This window comes from Myotis daubentonii, chromosome 14, assembly GCF_963259705.1.
Source record: "Myotis daubentonii chromosome 14, mMyoDau2.1, whole genome shotgun sequence".
NCBI classification, from domain to species: Eukaryota; Metazoa; Chordata; class Mammalia; order Chiroptera; family Vespertilionidae; genus Myotis; species Myotis daubentonii.
In genome coordinates, this window is record NC_081853.1 from 43,705,822 (window position 1) to 43,725,942 (window position 20,121).

The window sequence follows — 20,121 nt, forward strand, 5'->3', positions numbered from 1 at the left end:
CCAACGTCGGCGCGCCTGGGTTAGGGAGCCAGGCGGTTGGTCCTTAAGGCAACTCGGCTGCTTCTGGGCTTCGACTAGTTTTTCGCGGGGGTGAGAAGCGAGAGCGCGCGCAGGTTTTCCGGGTCACGGCGCAGCCAGGGGGAGGGAGCAAGTTACACGAGTGGGTCAACCTCCGAGTCCCCGGGCCGAGCAGCCCGGGCGCAGACCTCAGCAAAGCTGTCCCCGAGCGCGCAGCCCTGCGCTCCGGGCATTTCGTCCCACAAGCCTCGTTCGGGTTGGACGTGGCTCTCTGCGCTGATCACCCACCGTCCACTCCCACCTCCCCGGCTTTGGCTGTATTTGGACCCAAGGAAAGCTGGATGAATTATACTTTGAAATCCTTTGTGCTTCTGTAGACTTTGTGATTTTTCAAAGGGGAGATTCCGCGAGTGGGACGCCAGAGCCAGGAAAGGAAGGGGGCGCGCGGCTGGGGTGGCTTGGCGACGTAGACCGGGGCTAGGGGATCCTGGAAACCACCCGTAGGCTCCCCCACGTTACCCTGGAGCTTCGGGGTGTTCGCTAAGAAAGTAGGGGTGCGATCCAACGTCCATTATTTGGAGGTAGGGTGGCCTGGGGTGGATAGCCGTGGAGCGCTTTGTCGCAGCGAGAGAGCGGGCCTCGGTGTTCCTTCAAATGGCTTTCGAGGCGGCCAGGGTGGAAGCGCTGCGCGTGGCAAAGCGCCATCGCAGGCAACAGGCACCGCTCCGACCCGCTCTGGCGCACATAACGCAGGCCAGCTGTCCCCCGCGCCGCATCGGAAAGCGCTGGTTTTATTCCAGCCCTGGAGCAAGCTCTTGAAAGCGTGTGGGTCCTGGCGCTACCTCCTGATTCAATATATACCCGTATGCTATGTGTAATGGGGACTAGTGCTGATTCTGGGGGCAAGTAGCTGCAGCTCCTCTCTCCCCGCCTCGCCAACACATCTATTCATTCACTCAAACTTCAACCCATTTCACAGATGGAGAAACAACGAGAAAGAATCAACATGCAGGCTCTACAAAACTGTCCAGGAACTCAGGCTTCTCAGAATATGAAAAATATATACATGATTTAGATCACACTTTATAGGCAGATATTACAAATACCTTTTTTAAAAAACATAATGAAAAGGACTGTTTCAGCTAAAGATTTTTTTCTGACTGCATCAAGATAAAGAAATCTCATTTAACGGTTCTTCTGTGTTAATTAACTAATTACATTGGAATCATTACAGATAGGATATACCAGTCTCAGTGCCTACGGAGTTGTAGGTGAGCAAGTCTGTGCTCTCGTCCTTGGAATGGGCTCTCCTTTGGCTGGCTCAGTTTTACTTATAACCAAGGAAAGAGACATGAACATTATGTTCATGTGCCCCAGCTGCACTTAAAAAAACAACAACAAAAAACCCAACACTTTTCCAGAAGAGAAACAGAAAAGAAACGGAAGGCAGTGGCTTCGGGGAACATGTCAGGCAGCACGCTCCTTAGACTGGGTGGGCAAAGCCCAGGGCCCTCCAGCCCGTTTGCTGTTTGATTTCAATTACACCCCAAGCTTCATGAAATCCAAATGAGACATTTATGGAAAGGTGCCTGGTTTTATGTGGCTCCACTGACAGTGTAGTGGAATACATTGAACAAAAACATCAACACTGCGGAGGAAACGTGGAGACCCCTTGGAGCCCCAGACCCAAATGCGGGCTGGATTAACTCACATCGTGCACCTCTCAGCCTGGGATGGAGCAAGCAGGACCCTCTGGGGGCTACAATGAGGCCAACGCCATGCCTGTGTGCGAGTCCATTAAGAATCTCTGCTCTGTTGTCTCAAGCAAGAATCCCAACTTTATGCCACTGTCTCACTCTGATAGCACAAAGTGGAATGCACCAACCTGGCCAGGTGAACTCTTTACTCCCCCTCCCCAACCCACCTCCCTTAAAGGTAACTACTGTGAGGGCATTCCTCTTTTAAAAGCAAAACTGAGAAGCATTTGGCTGTTACAGGACTATTACACATCAAATACATATATACATGTATGGATAAACTACAGTGGTGAGTTATAGATGAGTGCAATGATATATAGTTTATATCCCTCCCAGCCCCCCCCCCCCACACAACCACACAACCAAGGGGGCCTATATAAATGTCCCAATAAATTCTATTATTTTCACCCCCACTAAAAATGTGTTATCCAAACACTGTCCGTGTTATTCAAACACTTTGTAAACTCTGAGCAGACTTGCTGCCGGTTCTCCTTTTAACCCTAGGAAAACATTCCAACATTAACCGGTCACCAGCGCTTCGCCTGGACTCTGGGAAAACGTCAATGGGTTTTTTGTGGTGAGTTGGTCCTTTTACTATTTATCTATGGCCTTTTCTTTGTTGACGTTACATTTTATTTCACCATCTCGGGTTCACTCTTTGGCCCTTTGTTCTCTGATGGCCAGATCTGCCACCTCCACTGTGCTTTCCGAAGGGGGAGGGAGCTTTCATCACCGTAAGGTTGTTCAAGTTTCACTTTTTTTTTCTTGAAAGAAAGAAAGAAAATGTCCCATAAGATAAAACATTTTTGGCAAGGACAAGTAATGTTGATTCTGCTGACAACAGCAAGATACTCCCATCAGCACAGTTTCACTTTTATAAGCATTTATATGTCACCGTGACACTAAAATGGACTGATCACCTGCTTAAATAAAAAAAAGTCACCAGGCCCACGAATGTGTGAGGCAAAGGGTTATATTAAATCCATTGTATTTTTTTTCAAACAAAAAAAGACCAATTTAAATGATCGTAGTTATCAATTCTTAGTTTTAGAATGCTGAGTGCAATTGTTGCTCACTGTTAAAATATGAGGAGGTGGGGGAATCCTGGAATGAAAGATAATAAACACACCAAAAGTTGCTTATTTCAAAAAAATAAATGAACTTTTCTTAACAAGAATCAAGAATTTTTTTTATGAAAGTAGTTTTGAAACTGCAAATGAATTCCTGGATTTAACTGATTATCATCATCATCATCATTTTAATGGAAGTACATAGAGCCCATAAATAACAAGAAAAGCCACAAGAAGCAAACAAAGTGAATTACTCTCAAAAGTAAATTATGGGAATGTTTGGCTAAATGTTGCTCATTAAAATATGAAAGAGCTATGCTGGGCTCACCTGTCTTGCTTACTTTGCACCTTGAAAGGCCTGCCGCTTAGCTGCTCGGCTGTTCATTGAAAGAAAGGGGTTAATACATTTTAGAACAGCTGAAATAGCCCAAGGACAGTGTTGGGTGTCAGGCTTTCTAACCATGAAGACTGGAGTGAACAGAAAAAGGAAACAGATTTTCATAAGTAAATGGAATGGGCATTTTCATTGTGTTTTTTTAATACTTTTTAAGATTTTAAAAATCTCTTTTAGACCTTTCCTAACCCCACGTTCTTACATCATAGCATGGCTTTTTGTGTGCATGTCAGTGGTGACATTTTCCCAGGGGAAAATAGAAAAGCGAGTGCTGGGGTTGCAGTGCAGCTGCTAATGGGAGTGGCCACCATATAGCCAAGAAGACATATCATCCAGAACGTATACCACTTGCACATCGCTATCAGAGCTGGCAGAGCCTTTGGACATTAATGTTTCAACAGAAGGCACCCTTAGGATACAGGTGGGGCAGGAAGACCACACAACAGGTGGACAGAATCCAACCCTGTTGACCAAGGCTTCAGTATGACAGGGAGCTGGAATCTCAGATCCAGGCCCTGTGTGAGAAGGGAGCAAAGGGGAAGTCTGGGTTGAGGAATTACTCAGTGGAAGGAATGAAGCCCATGAGATAACCAAGGATGAGAGAGTGAGAGGGAAAGGAGGGAGGAAGGAAGGAAAGTCAACATGATAGAGGCCATAGAGATCATTCCTTAAACTCTCTTTTCAGATTCCCCCCCCCCCCCCAAGAGAAAAGCGAAGGTTGTAGGCAGGATTGTATGTATTTGAGGCTCTCCTTCACTAGTTTTGTGGGTCTGGGTAAGCTCCTTAACATCTCTGTCCCTGATGCCCAAGGTCATAACAGCATACAGAACATCAATTGGAACAGCACCCGGCACAGAGGAAGGTCTCCAGTCTTTTCTAGTCCCACCATCACACTTGCATAGGGCTCACTTTTTTGCCCTTCTTGGTCGATACTGGGATTAAATGAGGAACCCAGATATATCCAATCTGATGTGGGGAGGCCAGAAGCAATCAGGTCAAAGGCAACATGAACTAGAAGGAGAAAGCTAGAGCGAGTCCGTCAGACCCTGAGAGGGAGACCCTAGTGTTCCATCAGCTTCTTTCTCCTTCTCCAGCAGGGAAGGAAATCCAGTGCCCTCCCCTTGAGCACGGCTGGGAAGGTGCATTTCAAAGGGCGGCGGGCCGGGTGCCCCCACCCCGGAGCCCCTTCCGCCCCCTGCAGGCTGCCATTAGCATTCTGTTTTTCCCAGGCCTCTCCGCCCTCCCCCCCCCCCCCCCCCCCGCTGGGATTCTGCCTTTCCGGCGGGTTACCAATCAAAGGCAGAAAATAGGGTATTTAGCTCAGGTTTTGTTCTTCCCCCTATGAGGTTAAACGCTTGACGTTGACCGAGTGAAGTTAATAGTCAGAAGCCCCCCGCAGGGCTCTCGCTGGGGAGAAGGCACCCTGGCCCGGGAGTCCCATCTGGATCGTCAGTGGCAGCTTCTGAAAACTGACAGGACCAGGGCAGAGCAAGATCAGCCGTGGAGGATCTTTGTTCAGGGAAGTCTCCAGGAGGCCCGCCAGCCCGGGTCTCTCAGGACTGCTTACCGACTCCGCAGGGGCCGGGAGGAACCCTCTCCTCCCACAGATTGTGAGGGGCGCACTGGCCAGCAGGCTCTCCGGGGAGGAAAGAGCAGCTGGGATCATCTCTCCATTCATTTGAGGCCGACCTCCCTCCCCCCCAATAAAGAGTTCATCCTGGAATCCACAGCCAAAGGAGGGAAATAATAAAAGCAGCAGCTGACACTATAGGCCGGGTTCTTTCCTTTCGCTGTGCGATCTTCCCAAACCAGCACCCTAAAACGTTAGCATCCATTTCACAGGAGAGTAAAGAGATGCCTGGAGAAGTGAAGGCCCTGTCCACGGGCACCAGCTGAAAATGGTAGCCCGGAGTTTGAAGGGCGGCCTGCTCTTGGGGCCCTGGTGGAAGGGTTAAGTACGTGTGAATGGGCTGGAGTGAGTGGTTGTCTGTACCTGGGAAGGCTCCCAGGTAGGTGCTAGAGTGGAGACCGTGCAGGGCGTTGGGTGCCATTGCAGCCGCTGTAGCTTTACAATGAGTCTCTGTGGAGGACGCTGGACTTCTAAAATCTCAATCTTGGGTTCGCGTTTGTCATTCTTGCTTGGGATAACCATAATGAGGGTGCGGGGGTGGGGGGGGGGGGGGGAGACCTCTCCACAGGCTAGAGCGATCCGAGCCCTAGGCATACACTCTCTCATTTAAACCTTCATTACCACCTCAGGAGGAAGGTACTTTTAAGTCATCCCCGTTTTGCAGATAGGAAAACCCAGGCTGGGGAGGTAAAGTTGCAGGAGGGCATACAATTTGAAGGCAGCAGGTCCCAGCGGACCCGGAAGCTGGGGAGGCGGCGACCTCTCCCTGGAACTTTAAAACCTTTAATAGGAAGGAAACTGGGGCCTCCAGGCCCTGAACTTTTATCAATGGGCGCTGGGCGGAGGGAGCCGCGGCGAAGCAATGGCCAGCTCTCCACCGGCTGCCCGCGGGGTTTCCCTTTCTCTTCCCGGCTTCCCGGCCCGTCCACGTGCCCCAGGGCGGGGTTTGGAGGACCCGGGGGCTCTTTCCCCGGCCCAGGCAGGCGCTGGAAGCCTTTGGATGGGGATGGACAGACGGGAACGCGAGACAGTGCCCTGGATGGCTCCTCCAATGCGCTCCGGCCTCTGCGGCCGCGTCCTCGGTGCCGCGCGCTCGCCATCAGAGGAGCCAGGTCCTCCTCTAGGGAGTCTTGCAGGGCTCCGAGCGCGCAGCGAAGGTCCCCATCGTGACGCACGATCATCCCGGTCACACCCTGGCAGGAGGCCTGGGCAAAAGAGTGCCAATCCAGGCCGGGGCTGGAACCCAGGCGTCCGCCCCCGGGCCAGGGTCTCTCCGGGCGTGGGTCCCCGGCGCGCCGCGGGGTTAGAACTCCCAATGCGCTCGGGTTGCTCGGGTTGCGCTCGTCTAGTCCCGCGTCCCAGTTTCCCTCCGCCCCATTCCCCACAACCGCTCTGTTGTCCTCAGTGAAAACATATGGGGTGGAGGGTGCCCTCATTGTTCCGCTGGTCCTACCCCTTTGCCTTTTCACGCCGCGAGTCTTGCTCTCTCTCTGTACTTGAGGTCAAAGGCAGAGGCTAATTTATACTTGGACTCCACCAGCCACAGATATATGTGTGCTATACAATATATCGTGTGGTGCTATATGGAATAATAATAAATGTATCTTTCACAATAGAACATGATATATAACACCATCCAATAGAAAATATCAGAAAATCATAGGCACTTAAAAACATGTTTACTTATTGCATAGGCTTTACAAACTCAAAAAGCCACCAGGATGCAACGTCTTGCGCCTCAGCCCGCAAGCAACCACGATTAATTTCTCGTGAGCACTTCCGGGGCTTATGAAATGTTTGCACCAGCAAGTAAGTATATGCACCTGAATCTCCTCATCGGTCCCTCTACCCATTGCACGGGGTTATACACACTGTTCAACACCCTGTTCAACATTTAAAATACATCTTGAAGTCGGTTCCAGGAAACTTCGGAGTTTTTGCTGGCTCAGCACATCCGGGGTGGGGGCACAATTGGCGGGAAAAGCTGCAATAGCTTATATGGGTGCTTGGAGGCTTTCCCTGCAGCTGCGCCGCGGTCCTCTCCGGAGGCTGGTCGCCAGCTGCTCTGCGCCCCGCAAGCGCCCCGCGGGAGGAGAGGTTAGCGCCGCAAAAGGCGCAGCGCCCCCTTGCTCCACGTGCGCGGAACCCCTGGGGGCCTCCCTGTGGGAGTTTTCCTTTCTTTGCGACCCTCATTGTTTGTCCTCCGAGACCCCAGAAGCAGGTAAACAAGCTCTCAGACCCTGCCCTGTGCTCCTGGGGCTCGTGGGCGGGGGAGCGATCTGCTAGACAGGCCCCTTGCTGATCAAAGGAGGACCTGGAGGGGACAGTCGTCTCCATTACCATCCCACTAGGCTCCGCAGCTAGGGGCGGGGATGGGGTTGGGTAAGAGAGCCAGGAATCGCGTGTTGCAAAAGACCCAAGGAGGGATCCGACCTGAAGTACTTTCTGAATTCCCTCCAGGCTCAAGGGCAGTTCTTGAAGAAGCCTAAGCTGCCTGCCTACTCTTCCCTTTTAGAAGTCGTGCAATGAGGCTCGGCTCTTAGCAGGGGGCGGGGTATCTGGGATACAGGATCCCCGATGCTGACAAGGACAAGACTCCATGCTCTGGAGAGCTAGTGGGAGATACAGACAATTCAAGTCATCAATCAAGAGAATAATATCAGGACATCACCAAACAGGAGAATGCAATGGTTCCCAATCTTGGCTGCAGGTTAGCATCTCTGGGGAATTCTTAGAAATGCCCATGCCCAAGTAGCATCCTGGGACAACCGAATCAGAATTTCCGAGCATGAGACCCAGGCATCGGTGTGACTTAAAGATCTCTAGATAATTCCCGTAAGCAGCGAAGTTGGAGAACCATTGGGCTCATGGATTTGGGGGTTGATGGAGGTCTTTCTGAAGAAATGATATTTGAGCTCAGATGGGAATGGGGAGGTGGCAGGCAGAAGACCTGAAGGAATACCCTTTGCCTGGGTTCTGTGTTTGCTGGTGCCCTGGGATTGGCAGTGGAGAGGGAGAAAGGGCATTTTAGGAGCAGAAGGAAGCAGGTGATAGCTGAGCATCTGGTCACAGTGCAGTGCATCCCTGGGAAGTCTTTCAATTGCCCAATTCCTAGGGATGCTTGAAAGATGATTGGAAAATACCTACTTTAAAGTGATGGGCTTTTAAACATAATTTAAAAAATAAAATAATGCATGGGAATAGTTTAAAAATAAAATATTGCTGGGAAGCTTCAGACAGCAACTTCATGAGGTATTTCATATGGACATTGCCTCATATCAAAGAAGCCATCCTTTAACATGTCCACTAAGGGGGAAAAAGCTTCCTTCTAAAATTTTAATTTTGTGCTTATTGAAGGAACTGCTTATTTGGACAAATTATTTCATATTTCACTCACACACACATGAAGAAAACAAAGGCTGTAAGTGCAGGTGGTAACAACCATGTCACACTTGCCATTTGAGGAACAGTGGTTGTAAGACACCATTGGTTGCAGAATGCATCTGAATTTCCATAAATTAAAAGGCGAGTCATAGAATTATTGTAAGCACATGTCATCCAAAGAGCTCTCTACTCTCAATGCTGTACAAGTTTCAGTTCATTTACTCCTCACAACAACCAGATGAGGTAGGAGCTATAATTTTTTTTAAATCTATTTTTATTGATTTCAGAAAGGAAAGGAACGACAGAAACTTCAATTATGAGAGAGAATCATTGATTGACTGCCTCCTGCATGCCCCCTACTGTGGGTAGAGCCCGCAATCCAGGCATGTGCCCTTGACCAGAATCAAACCCAGGGCCCTTCAGTCCCCAGGTCAACGCTCTATCCATTGAGCCAAACGGGCTAAGGCAGAATTATAATTTTTAAAAATACTTTGTTTTATTGATTTTAGAGAGAGAGGAAAGGAGAGGGAGAGATAGAAACATGGACCAGCTGCTTCCTGCAGGCACTCTACTGAGGATCGAGCCCCCAACCCAGGCATGTACCCTGACTGGAAATCAAGTGACCTCTTGGTTCATGGGCCAACGCTCAACCATTGAGCCACAGCCGCCAGGCAAAACTATCATTTATTAACAACATTTTACAGATGACTAAACTGAGGCACAGAAAGGTAAGTTACTTTAAGATAGGCCACTACCAAGTTGCAGAGATAGGATATAAATCCACTGTGGGCTTAATCCCCACACTAAACTGAGAAAAGTGTGGCTCTAGCTGGTTTGGCTCAGTGGATAGAGCATTGGCTTGTGGACTGAAGGGTCGTGAGTTTGATTCCAGTCAAGGGCACAAGCCCAGGTTTGGGCTCAAACCCTAGTGGGGGGTGTGTGGGAGGCAGCCAATCAATGATTCTCTCTCATCATTGATGTTTCTATCTCTCTCTTTTTTTTCTCTTCCATCCTCTCTGGAATCAATAAAAGTATATTTAAAAAGAAAAGTGTGTAGTTGAGTCAACAGACTCAAAAAGGTTAAAAGGGAGGATAAGGGGGTATAAGAGGTGGGAGAAAGGACCTGAGAGCTCAATTAAGTGGTATGTTGAGATCTCTATTTCAGTTAGACCTCGGTTTTGTGATTTTTGAATTTTATATAAATGAAATCTTACGGTGTGTTCTTTGTGTCTGGATCTTTCATTCATTGAGATATTCACTCATACTGTTGTGCCTAATTGCATTTGTGTTTTCTCCTTGTTGTGTAATATCCCATTGTGAGAACATATATTCTACTACTGATGGAGACAACATTTGGGTTGTTTCCAGTTTGGGTTATTATGTATAAAGCTGGTATAAATATTCTTGACTATGTTCCTTGGTGAACATCTGTATTGCATTTCTGTCAAGCCTGTACACACAGGAGTGAGGTTTCTGGGTCATAGAGGTCAGACTATAGATTTTAAAACAATGTTAGTTATATTTTGAAATTTTGGGCTACTTCAGTAGTAATATTTTGAAAGGAATTTTTTTTTTCTTTTCTGAGTAGCAGGTCTCAATAGTGGGTTTGAAATATTCAGCAACTATGTTGTAAACAGATGTGCTCGCATCCAGGCTTTGTTGTTCCATTTACAGAGCACAGGCAGAGTAGTTTTAGCATAATTCTTAAGGGCCCTAGGATCTTCAGAATGGTAAATAACCACTGGACTCAAAGTTGCCAGCTACGTTAGCCCCTAACAAGCTTTGAACCAGGCATTGACTTCTTTCTAGCTATGAAAGTCCTAGATGCCATCTTCTTGTAATATAAGGCTGTTTTGTCTGCATTGAAAATCTGTTGTTTAGTGTAACCACCTTCATTTGTTATCTTAGCTTGATTCTCGGGGTAACTGCTGCAGCTTCTACATCAGCACTCGCTGCTTCACCTTTTATTTTTGTTATTGAAATGACTTCTCTCCTTAAACTTCATGAGCTAACCTCTGCTAGCTTCAAACTTTGCTTCTGCAGCTTCCTCACCTCTCTCAATCTCCGTAGCATTGAAGAGAGTTACTACCTTGTTCTGAATTAGGCTCTGTCTTAAGGGAATGTTGGGGCTGGTTTGAACCTCTATCCAGACCATTAAAATTTTCTCCATTATCAGCAATAAGGTTGTTCACTTTCTTATTATTGGTGTGGTCACTAGAGTCGCACTTTAAATTTCCTTTAAAAAACTTCCTCCCCCCCCCCCCAAATATGTTTTTACTGATTTCAGAAAGGAAGGGGGAGAGAGACAGACAGAAACATCAATGTGAGAGAGAAACATGGATCCATTGCCTCCCATATGAGCCCTGACCAGGGATTGAACCCTAAACCTTTTGGTGTACAGGATGATGCTCCAACCAACTGAGCAACCTGACCAGGGCTCTGGTTGATTTTTAACACAGTGTATAGTATTAGGTTATAGTACTTTCTCTTTTGTTTTAGCATGGCTGGCCTTTGCTTTGAGTCTTATGTCTTTTATTTTTTGTTTGTGGAAAGAGGTGTTCTGTAAACCTGGGCCATCTTTCTCAAAAGCCTATTTAATATTATTATATCACTAAATTGATTGTTTTAAAATGTGATTATTCATTTTACAGTTTTTTAATAACTTGCTATTATAATAATGTCAAAATTAATTATATAGGTCTACAGTTGGATTTTCTAATATTTGGAATTTTTAGTTCAGTTTGTCTCATCCAGTCAGCTATCTTTTTTTTTTTCTGGTACTTCTCAGACTTTTCCTGAAATTGAAGCCTAAATTCATGGTGACCAAACTAATTGTTTATAAGAGCCAGTCAGATACAGTAAATCAAGGAAGCAGAGTTATTGCTATTTCCTTTTCTCTTCATGTATTACTCTACTTTATATTAAGACCAATTATATTGCTTGAATTAAAAAAAACCTCTTGTTGAAATCCCAACCCTTTCTTTAGATAACAATTTTCCACCATTATTTTGTACTTCGGTTATCTTACTGTGAATTGTTCACAGTGGTATTATCCATTTCTATGAAACAGATTCATTTTGCAGGAATAGTCTTTATTTTCTGAGGCACTGTATATTTCCCACTTATGATAGAGGCATAAGGTAAGTACTATTTCATTTTTTCTTAACGTTACCATAAGAAAACATATCAGGCAAGATGTGGATAACAGATGTCTACCTGGTTCTTGCAATGTGTGAGGCACTGTTGCTCTAAGTACTTTCATGTATAGAATCATTTAATCCTCATCATAAGATGGGTAACTGTTATTATTCCACTTTATAAATCAGGAACTGAGGTACAGAAAGATCAAGTAATTCCCCAAGATGAGCCCTGGTCATAAATTATGGAATCTAAATTCAAATGCAGACAGTCTGGTCCAAAGTCCATGCTCTTGTAGCCACCATGCTACACTTTCGTAGCTTTCTCTCTTCAGAATCCCCCCAAAATTAGGGAGAATGTTTTAACTTAAAATCACGTTCACATTTATGATTGTTACATGGGACTACAAATAATTACTGAACTTAGACAAGTTTTCCAACTTAAAATAAGTACAAGCCATTAATTCATTCACTCATTCATTCATACATTCCTGTGTTATTAGTAAAATAATTGAACTGCTTGAGTGCCTGAATTTTCATCCAGGGGCAGAAGGAAGAGTTTCCACGTGGAATACATTTTAACAAGAGAGTAGGAGACCCAAGTCAAGATGTTGTCTGATTACATGCCATAAAGTCTCTTTGGTTCTATGACTTGTAGCTAAAAGCATCCTAACTGATAGATTCACTTTCCTTTAGGATTATATTGTAAAGAAAGAAACCATATTGTGATCCACTGAAGGCCCACACTCTATCCACTGAGCCAAACCAGCTAGGGCAAGGTGATCAGATACTGAAGCTAAATATTGAACAGTGAGTACAAAGAAAGATTTATTAATTATTTGATGATAACTGAGTCATGTGTTAAGAAAACAAGAGTTATAAAGTCATCGAAGCATTTTAATCTTAATCCCCAAAGGAAGTAGTAGGATACATAGGAGAGTATAGTTTGTCAATGCCATTAAGAAAGAAGGATAATAAACTATGAGAATACACCGCCTCCTAACAGGATTTTGCACGTAAAATATATTGTCCCTTTTTCACTGCATGTTTTTCTGGGGTCACCGCTCATTTGAAAAATTTATGTTTGACAGATGGTACTTAATGCAGCTTTTTCCCCTTCACCTATTGTGATGAGGAAACCTTTGCCAAGATTTCACAATATGACAATTGCTCCCGTTTCCTAAAGGGCAAAGATGAATCACTTTCTCTTTGGATTAAGAACATGTTAGGATGGCTCAGCAATGCATTGACACAGTTTACTTGCTGCAGCACTGACATTCAATGCTGTATATATTTTGGGGAGAAGATTCCTGTTTGTCTCCAGAGAACAGCTAGTTACTGCTATTAGAGTGGAGTTATGAAAATGCAAAGCTTTTTTAAAAATAAGAAATTTTGCAAAGCATGCCTATTATTACTCTTCCATTCCCAATCCAATCATTGTTAAGGAGTTCTTAGTTCATCCCCTGGTAGTTGATGAGAGCAATAACTTGTTTTGAAACAAGAGCTCAAGACACAAGCTCAGTTGATTCTTATCTTTCCTAAATTCTTATCTTTTAAAAAATATTTTTTAATTGATTTCAGAAAGAAATGGAAAGGGAGAGAAAGAAATATCAATGATGAGAGAGAATCATTGATTGGCTGCCTTCTGCAAACCCCCCACTGGGGATTGAGCCCGTAACCCAGGCATGTGCACTGACTGGGAATCGAACCGTGACCTCCTGGTTCATAGGTCAATGCTCAACCACTGAGCCATGCCAGCCGGGCATTATCTTTTAAGACCAATGCAAAGTACCACCTCCTCCAGAAGGCTTTCTTGCAATTTTTACTTTTAGCAAAAAATACTTTTTTGGTGTTTGACTTTTATTTTCTTTCTAATTTGGTTGGTTCTCTATTTGCTTACTTTATATAACATTACCTTCTCAACATATTTATGTGCTACATAATTTAGACATCGATATCTATGACATATCTATGAGGTAGATATCGGTATCTAAATCATGATACATGTCCTCATAAACTAGTACCATTCCATAAAAGGTACATAGTAAGACCTCAGTGAGCCTGATTATGTGAGGAATCCACTTTCTAGGTAATTAGCCTTAATAAGGAAATAAGTTATTAATGAAATCATTAGATGATGAACTAGTTTATAAGATAGTCACGGGCTACTATTTTTTCCTTTAACTTCTAATGGCTCTGAAGTCTCAATCTTGCCCCCTTCAGTTCATCCTCTGTACTGATGCCAGAGAGCTCTTCTTAAACCACAGTCTTGACTATGTCACTCTCCGATTCATGTTCTCCAGTGGCTTCCTATGATCTTCAGGGTACGAGAGCCAAAGTGTTTGGTTGGCCCCGAAGGCTCTCTGTGATCTGATTGTCAGCGCTCTCCTTATTTTCTCTTGCTTTTCCCAGCATACCCTTCATCCCCACCTCAAAGTCCTCTCTCAGCGACTGCACAGGCATTGACTTGGCCTCTCTGGCCCTTCTCTCTCTGTTGTACATTGAATGTGTCCCCTCCTCCCACCCCAATTCATATGTTTAAGTCCTAACCACACTGTCTCAGAAGGTGACCTTATTTGGAAATGGGTTTATTGCAGATATAATTAGTTAAGATGAGATCATACTAGAGTATGATGGACCCCTCATCCTATATGACTAGTGTTCTTATACAAAGGGGAATATGGACACAGACATGCACACAGGGAGAGCATCTTGTGAAGATTGGAATGATGCTGCCACAAGCCAGGGGGGAGCCTTGAAATAAATCTTTAGTACCTTCAGAGGGATCATGGCTTTGCTGACACCTTGATTTTGGAATTCTGTCTTCCAGAACTGTGAGACAATAAATTCCTATTATACACAGCCACCAGTCTCTGGTACTTTGTTATGGCAGCCCTACAGAACTAACACATCTTCTTCCCATTTGGTGGAGTCCTTTGTACTCACTGTTCAATATTTGGCTTCAGTATTTGATCACCTTGCCCTAGCCGGGTTGGCTCAGTGGATAGAGTGTCAGCCTGCAGAATGAAGGTCCCTGGTTCAATTCCAGTCAAGAGCATATTGCCTATGTTTCGGGGTTGATCCTCAGTGAGGGGCATGCAGAAGGCAGCCGATCAATGAGTCTCTCTCATCATTGATGTTTCTATCTCTCTCCCTCTCCCTTCCTCTCGGAAATCAATAAAAAAAAATAATTTGGTCACCTCTTTTTTTTTTTTTTTAAATATATTTTATTGATTTTTTTCCGGAGAGGAAGGGAGAGAGCTAGAGAATTAGAAACGTCGATGAGAGAGAAACATCGATCAGCTGCCTCCTGCACATCTCCTACTGGGGATATGCCCGCAACCCAGGTACATGCCCTTGACTGGAATCGAACCTGGGACCTTTCAGTCTGCAGGCCGACGCTCTATCCACTGAGCCAAACCGGTTTCGGCTGGTCACCTCTTTTAAAGGCTTCTTCTGACATCCCCTACCCTCTCCCGTGGCTGAATTAGTTAGGCGTCTCCTCTGGTTCTCACGTCTTTTGCATTTTGACCATTGATTTCTTTGCTTGTATCTCACTGTGATCTGTTTCTTGTTCGTCTCTTTATTACAGCTCCTTGCATAAATATCTTAATATGTGTTATTGGCTAAATGGATTTTATCTTTACTTAAGCAGCATCTCCATGGAGAAATTTTTGTCTCATAGGAATATGGTGACATTCATTTTATGAGGGAAATCCAGAGATGTAAACAGCTGGAGGGAAAATACATTAATCAAGGTCACTAGCATCTCTACAACACAGGCAAGAGGAACCTTCCACATTTTGGATTTATATCAAAGCATTTTGGAGACTAAAACCTCCTTTTGCAGTTGAAGATTTTGATATCTATTTTGTTAGAAATGGCTCCTCATCTGCACAGAGGAATCCAGAAAAGAAAGGAGTTCATTCCTTTGATACTTATATATCTATTAATAAAGTCACAAATTTTTTTTGAGAAATTCAAATGAAGATTCAGAATTTAGATTTCTTTTCTAGTGTAAACTTTTTTCATCTCTTCCCAAGAAACCCATAAGAGTGTCTAAATTTCACTTAGAGTGAATGTTAGTATGCTTTTGTTCCAGCTCTCATTAGTCATAATTTAGTCAACACACTTTCTCCATAGCAGCTGAAAACTTAAAGTACTTGCTAGAATTAAGAATCGTAAAACCTAATCCAAGGCTCTTGATAATAATCTGAATCACAATTCTAGGGTTGTCTCTTAACATTAAAGATTCTATGGCTAGCATTGCATACCTAAGAATTTTCTGCTCCTGGTTGTTTGAATTTCCTCAGGAAATTCACTGTGGACTTAGTTGAAAAACAAAATGGAAAAGAGTGGAAGGATCACATTTGTGTCATAGCAAATCCTTTCTAAATCATCAAGAGACTGTTAGATGGCCACAAAGAGATTTTGTCAAGGGTTTTATACAACTAAAATCAATGCATCCACTTTATCTGTTTTGAACATACTGGGGATGCAACTGGAGATGTCACTAAGAGTTAGAGCTGCTCGGAAACCTTTAAGGTGTCAATTGACCATATTTTTAGGTGCAGAAATGTTACATGGACACACCACAGATTCACCAGTGATTTACTTTTTAAAATCTGCAACAAATGGACCCAGGAATCTACAAGGGAATAAAAATATCATGAGAGCAAAGCTGAGTTGAAGCAGGGTAACTCAAAATCAATATTTTGCTTTTAAACTCTTAAGGGGAGACCCAGGAGGGCTGCACTCATTTTGTCCTCCTTACTTATTATCCTCAGAGGATGGGGTAAAAAGTGACAAGCCTGCTCCTTACTTCAGTCAGGACATTCTTCACTAACAAGCCACTTGTTAGCGTTCTTAGCTTCAATTTCCTGTTCAGTGGCTTTTTAATAGCTATGCTATCAGATGCTGGTTTAAAAAAATCAAACTTACTCTCTATATTATATAAGCGAGACTGCATTTTGGGAACCAGGCCAAGAACAGTCAACAGCAAACTTGATGGAGAAAAGGGGGATCTTCTCGTTGGCTATGCCTATGCAACAAAGGGCAGTGAAACAATCCCACTGCAGGCAGCTTGGCTGTGTCTTCTGCTGTGAATTAGAATTCCTTGTTATTTTGAAAACATTTTAACTTTATTTTTATTGTTGACGCTATTACAGATATTCTCATTCTCCCTTTGCCCACCTACACCTGTAGATTTTTTTTTTTGTTATTAAGTCAAACTCTATTCTGTCCATGTACATTGACAGGCAAAAACTTTATTTTCATTACTTGGCTGGTGTCTTCAATAGGGGCAAATGGTCAGTTGAACCATGTTTGATGATTTCTGGTATTGGAATTGTTAGAAATCAAAGGCACAGATCTTGGTTCAGTGTGAAATGTCCACCCAACTCTTGACTCCGTGGCGTATTGCACTTGTTCCATAAACATTATGGGCTTGAGCAATTTTCTTCATAGAAAAGACAGGAAGAGATGACCATTGGTCCATGTCTTCCTTTTGTCATGAAAGATTTGGAGAAATGTGGGGCAAAATGAGTAAAGGAGTCACTAAGCTCAATTGTCTCAGAAATAAGAATGTTTCTCAGTGTAGTATTTGGGGTACAAACAGGAAAACAGAAATTGCAATAGTATGTTAACAGAGAGAATCTAGTATGGGGGGATTAGTTTAACTGATTTCTAGGACTGAAAAACTAGAAAATAGTTATTCAGATAACTCAGAGATAGTAACTCCAGGAATAAACTATGACCTCTATGGTGCGGGGAACAAATAGATGGGGTTCGAGTTATTTGAACAGAGAAACTTGGAAGAGAGGCCCTGGAAAGTTGAAACACAGATCTTTGTGGGATGGGGCTGGGAGGTTGGGCGGGTGGGGAGGAGGTGTTTGGTTGGTGCTGGTGGTTCAAGAACTCAAAGGAGGGACTTCTTGGAGCTGGGACCACTGAGGAGGGGTGCTACTTAGCTGAGGTGCCAACACGAGACTGGTGCTACACACACACACACACACACACACACACACACACACACACACACACACCCTGGAGACTGGAACCATCTGCCACAGCCAGAGAGATATGCTAACAGAAACAGTGAGCAAACAAAAAGAAGAAACCTCCTCACTGCCACCACTACCACCTTCCTGTCTTCCAATCTCCTTCCACATTGGCACAGCCCAACAAGAAGCCAGCTGGAAAAGGAGGCATGAAATATGTAGAGTCTTTAGGCTCAGCATCACAAAACATAAAATAGAGGAGTAGGTTTGGAGCAAAGAGCCAGTTGCCTACTAACTGGCCACTTGATTCACAGTATCCAATCTGTCAGGGTTGGCTAAGTATGCTGCAATAAAAAGCTCCCAGATCTAGATGGCCCCAAACAACAAAGGCTTACTTTTCAGCCTTCCTGCATGTTCACTGCATGTGAGCTGGGCCTCTGTTCGGCAAACTGATGGCAGCAGCCACTGCCTGAAGCCTTGGTGGCCACCATGGCCGAGGGAGGGAGAGCTCTGGTGAATTGTGCACAGCTCTTAAAACTTCTGTATATTTCTTTGGCCAAAAGAAGTCACATGGGCATATCTGATTCCAAGACTGTGGAGAGGGAGTGCTATCCTACTACCTGGAAGAAGAACTAGAAATGGTTGCTATCAGGGAGAATGGATATTTATTAGGCAAGTTTCAATAAACATTTTGGCATAGTTGACTTTCATGTTTGGAAAAACAGATCAATCAGTACTGTGTGTCTTCCTTTTCCACCTAAGGATCCTTTAAGGCAAATTTTCAGCTGTGACAGCAATTAAAACTTACAGTGCAATTTCATTGCTAGTAATTGGTCCGTTTATAGATTTTCTATTTCTCCCTGGTTCAATCTTGAAAGGTTCTATGCTTCTAGAAATCTATCCGTTTCTTCTAGATTGTCAGATTTGTTGGCATATACTTGCTTATAGTATTCTTCACTGTTTCTTTGCATTTCTCTGGTATTGGCTGAAACTTAATTTTTCACTGATGATTTCATTTATTTGGGCTCTTTTTCCTCTTGATGAGTTTAGCTAAAAGTTTGTTAATTTTGTTTATCTTTTCAAAGAAACAGTTCTAAGTTTCATTGATCTTTTCTATTGTTTTTTAAATTTCTATTTGTTTATTTCCACTCTGATCTTAATTATTTCCTTCCTTCTGTTTACTTTGGGTTTTGTTTGTTCTTCTTTTCCTACTTTCTTTAGGTGTGAAGTTAGATTGTTTATTTGGGATTTCCTTGTTTCTGGAGGTAGGTCTGTGTAGCTATGAACTTCTTTTGCAGTTTTAATTATATTGTAAAAGCAAATATTGTGTTGAAATGAAGAAGCCTTAATACTAAAAAATTACGAAATTACAAAAGGTTAAACCAATATTTCTTTTTTTAAAGGATATTAAATTGAGACCTGGCTAGATAGCTCAGTTGATTAAAGCAGCATCAAGATATGCCACGGTTGCAGGTTCGATTCCTCGGTCAGGGTACATACAAGAATCAACCAATGAATGTATAAATAAGTGGAACAATAAATCAATGTGTTTTTTTTGGTCTTTTTCAAATAAAAAAATTAAAAGGATATTAAATTATAGTGTTCTCTCCAAGTACAAAATGTCTTTTTCTTTTCTTTATTGCTTTATTTTTTCAATTTTTAAATAAACTTAAGTCTATTAGCACATTTTTGTGAATTCAAATGTATTTATTAGCCTGAGTGTGAGATGAAGATAATTTGGAGACAGCAGACCTAGAGAGCAATATAAACAAGTAAACAAATAAAAGTCCTACCAAGGCAGGAAACACTGTTTATTCACTTCTCTATTGGCAGCCTCTTCTACCATGTCCGGCATTGCACATAGCAGATGCTTAATACCATTTGCATCGATTAGAGACAATGTTGTAAGTGCTCTGAGCATGAAAGCTACAAGTTATTAAGGAAGTCCATAGGAGAAGCACCCAGAGTTAATTTGTGTGGTTAGGGAAAAATCCCAGAGGGAGTAGGAAGAGAAAGAGGTAACCAGGTGGCCACAGTGCAGCAGAAGGTAAAGCCACCTGGACGCTCCTGATAAACTGCATTGGAAGGACACTAGGCTGTTGGGATAGGGCAGGGATGGGGCGAGAAAGGATGAGTGAGCCATGGTCAATGCTACATTTAGGATTTCAACCGCTTTCTGAGTACACTAGCAATTTATATTCTACTGGGGGATAATTTATTCCACTGAGAAACTGCTTAATACTTACTACATCATAGTGATAATGTACATACATAAAAATATTTTTAAGATAAGGAAGTGCTGAGTGAAATATAATAGAAACAGAAATATCAAGTGGAAATTTAGAAAAGGACAAAAATTTCTTACCAACTATGGAATCAAATTGTATGTGCAAGGCATATATATAATATATAACTATTGATTCTGTAGGAATTAAAAGCAACTAATGTATTTGTTTAAATTTTAAATTATATAAGTGAATTCATTTTTATAAAAGCATAAACAGTACAAACCAAAGTACTTTACTCCACAACTGAGTCCCATATTGAAATTTGATCTCTCTCTCTCTGTAGGTTTTTTCTATGTATTTATATACATATATTTGTATCTGTAGAATACATAGTTTTTTATATATATAAATTAAAAACATAAGTTGTATCACAGTCTGTATTTTCCCCAACTGGTTTTTGTTTCAATTTAACATTAATTTTTGAGGAGATTTTCATCTGAGTGA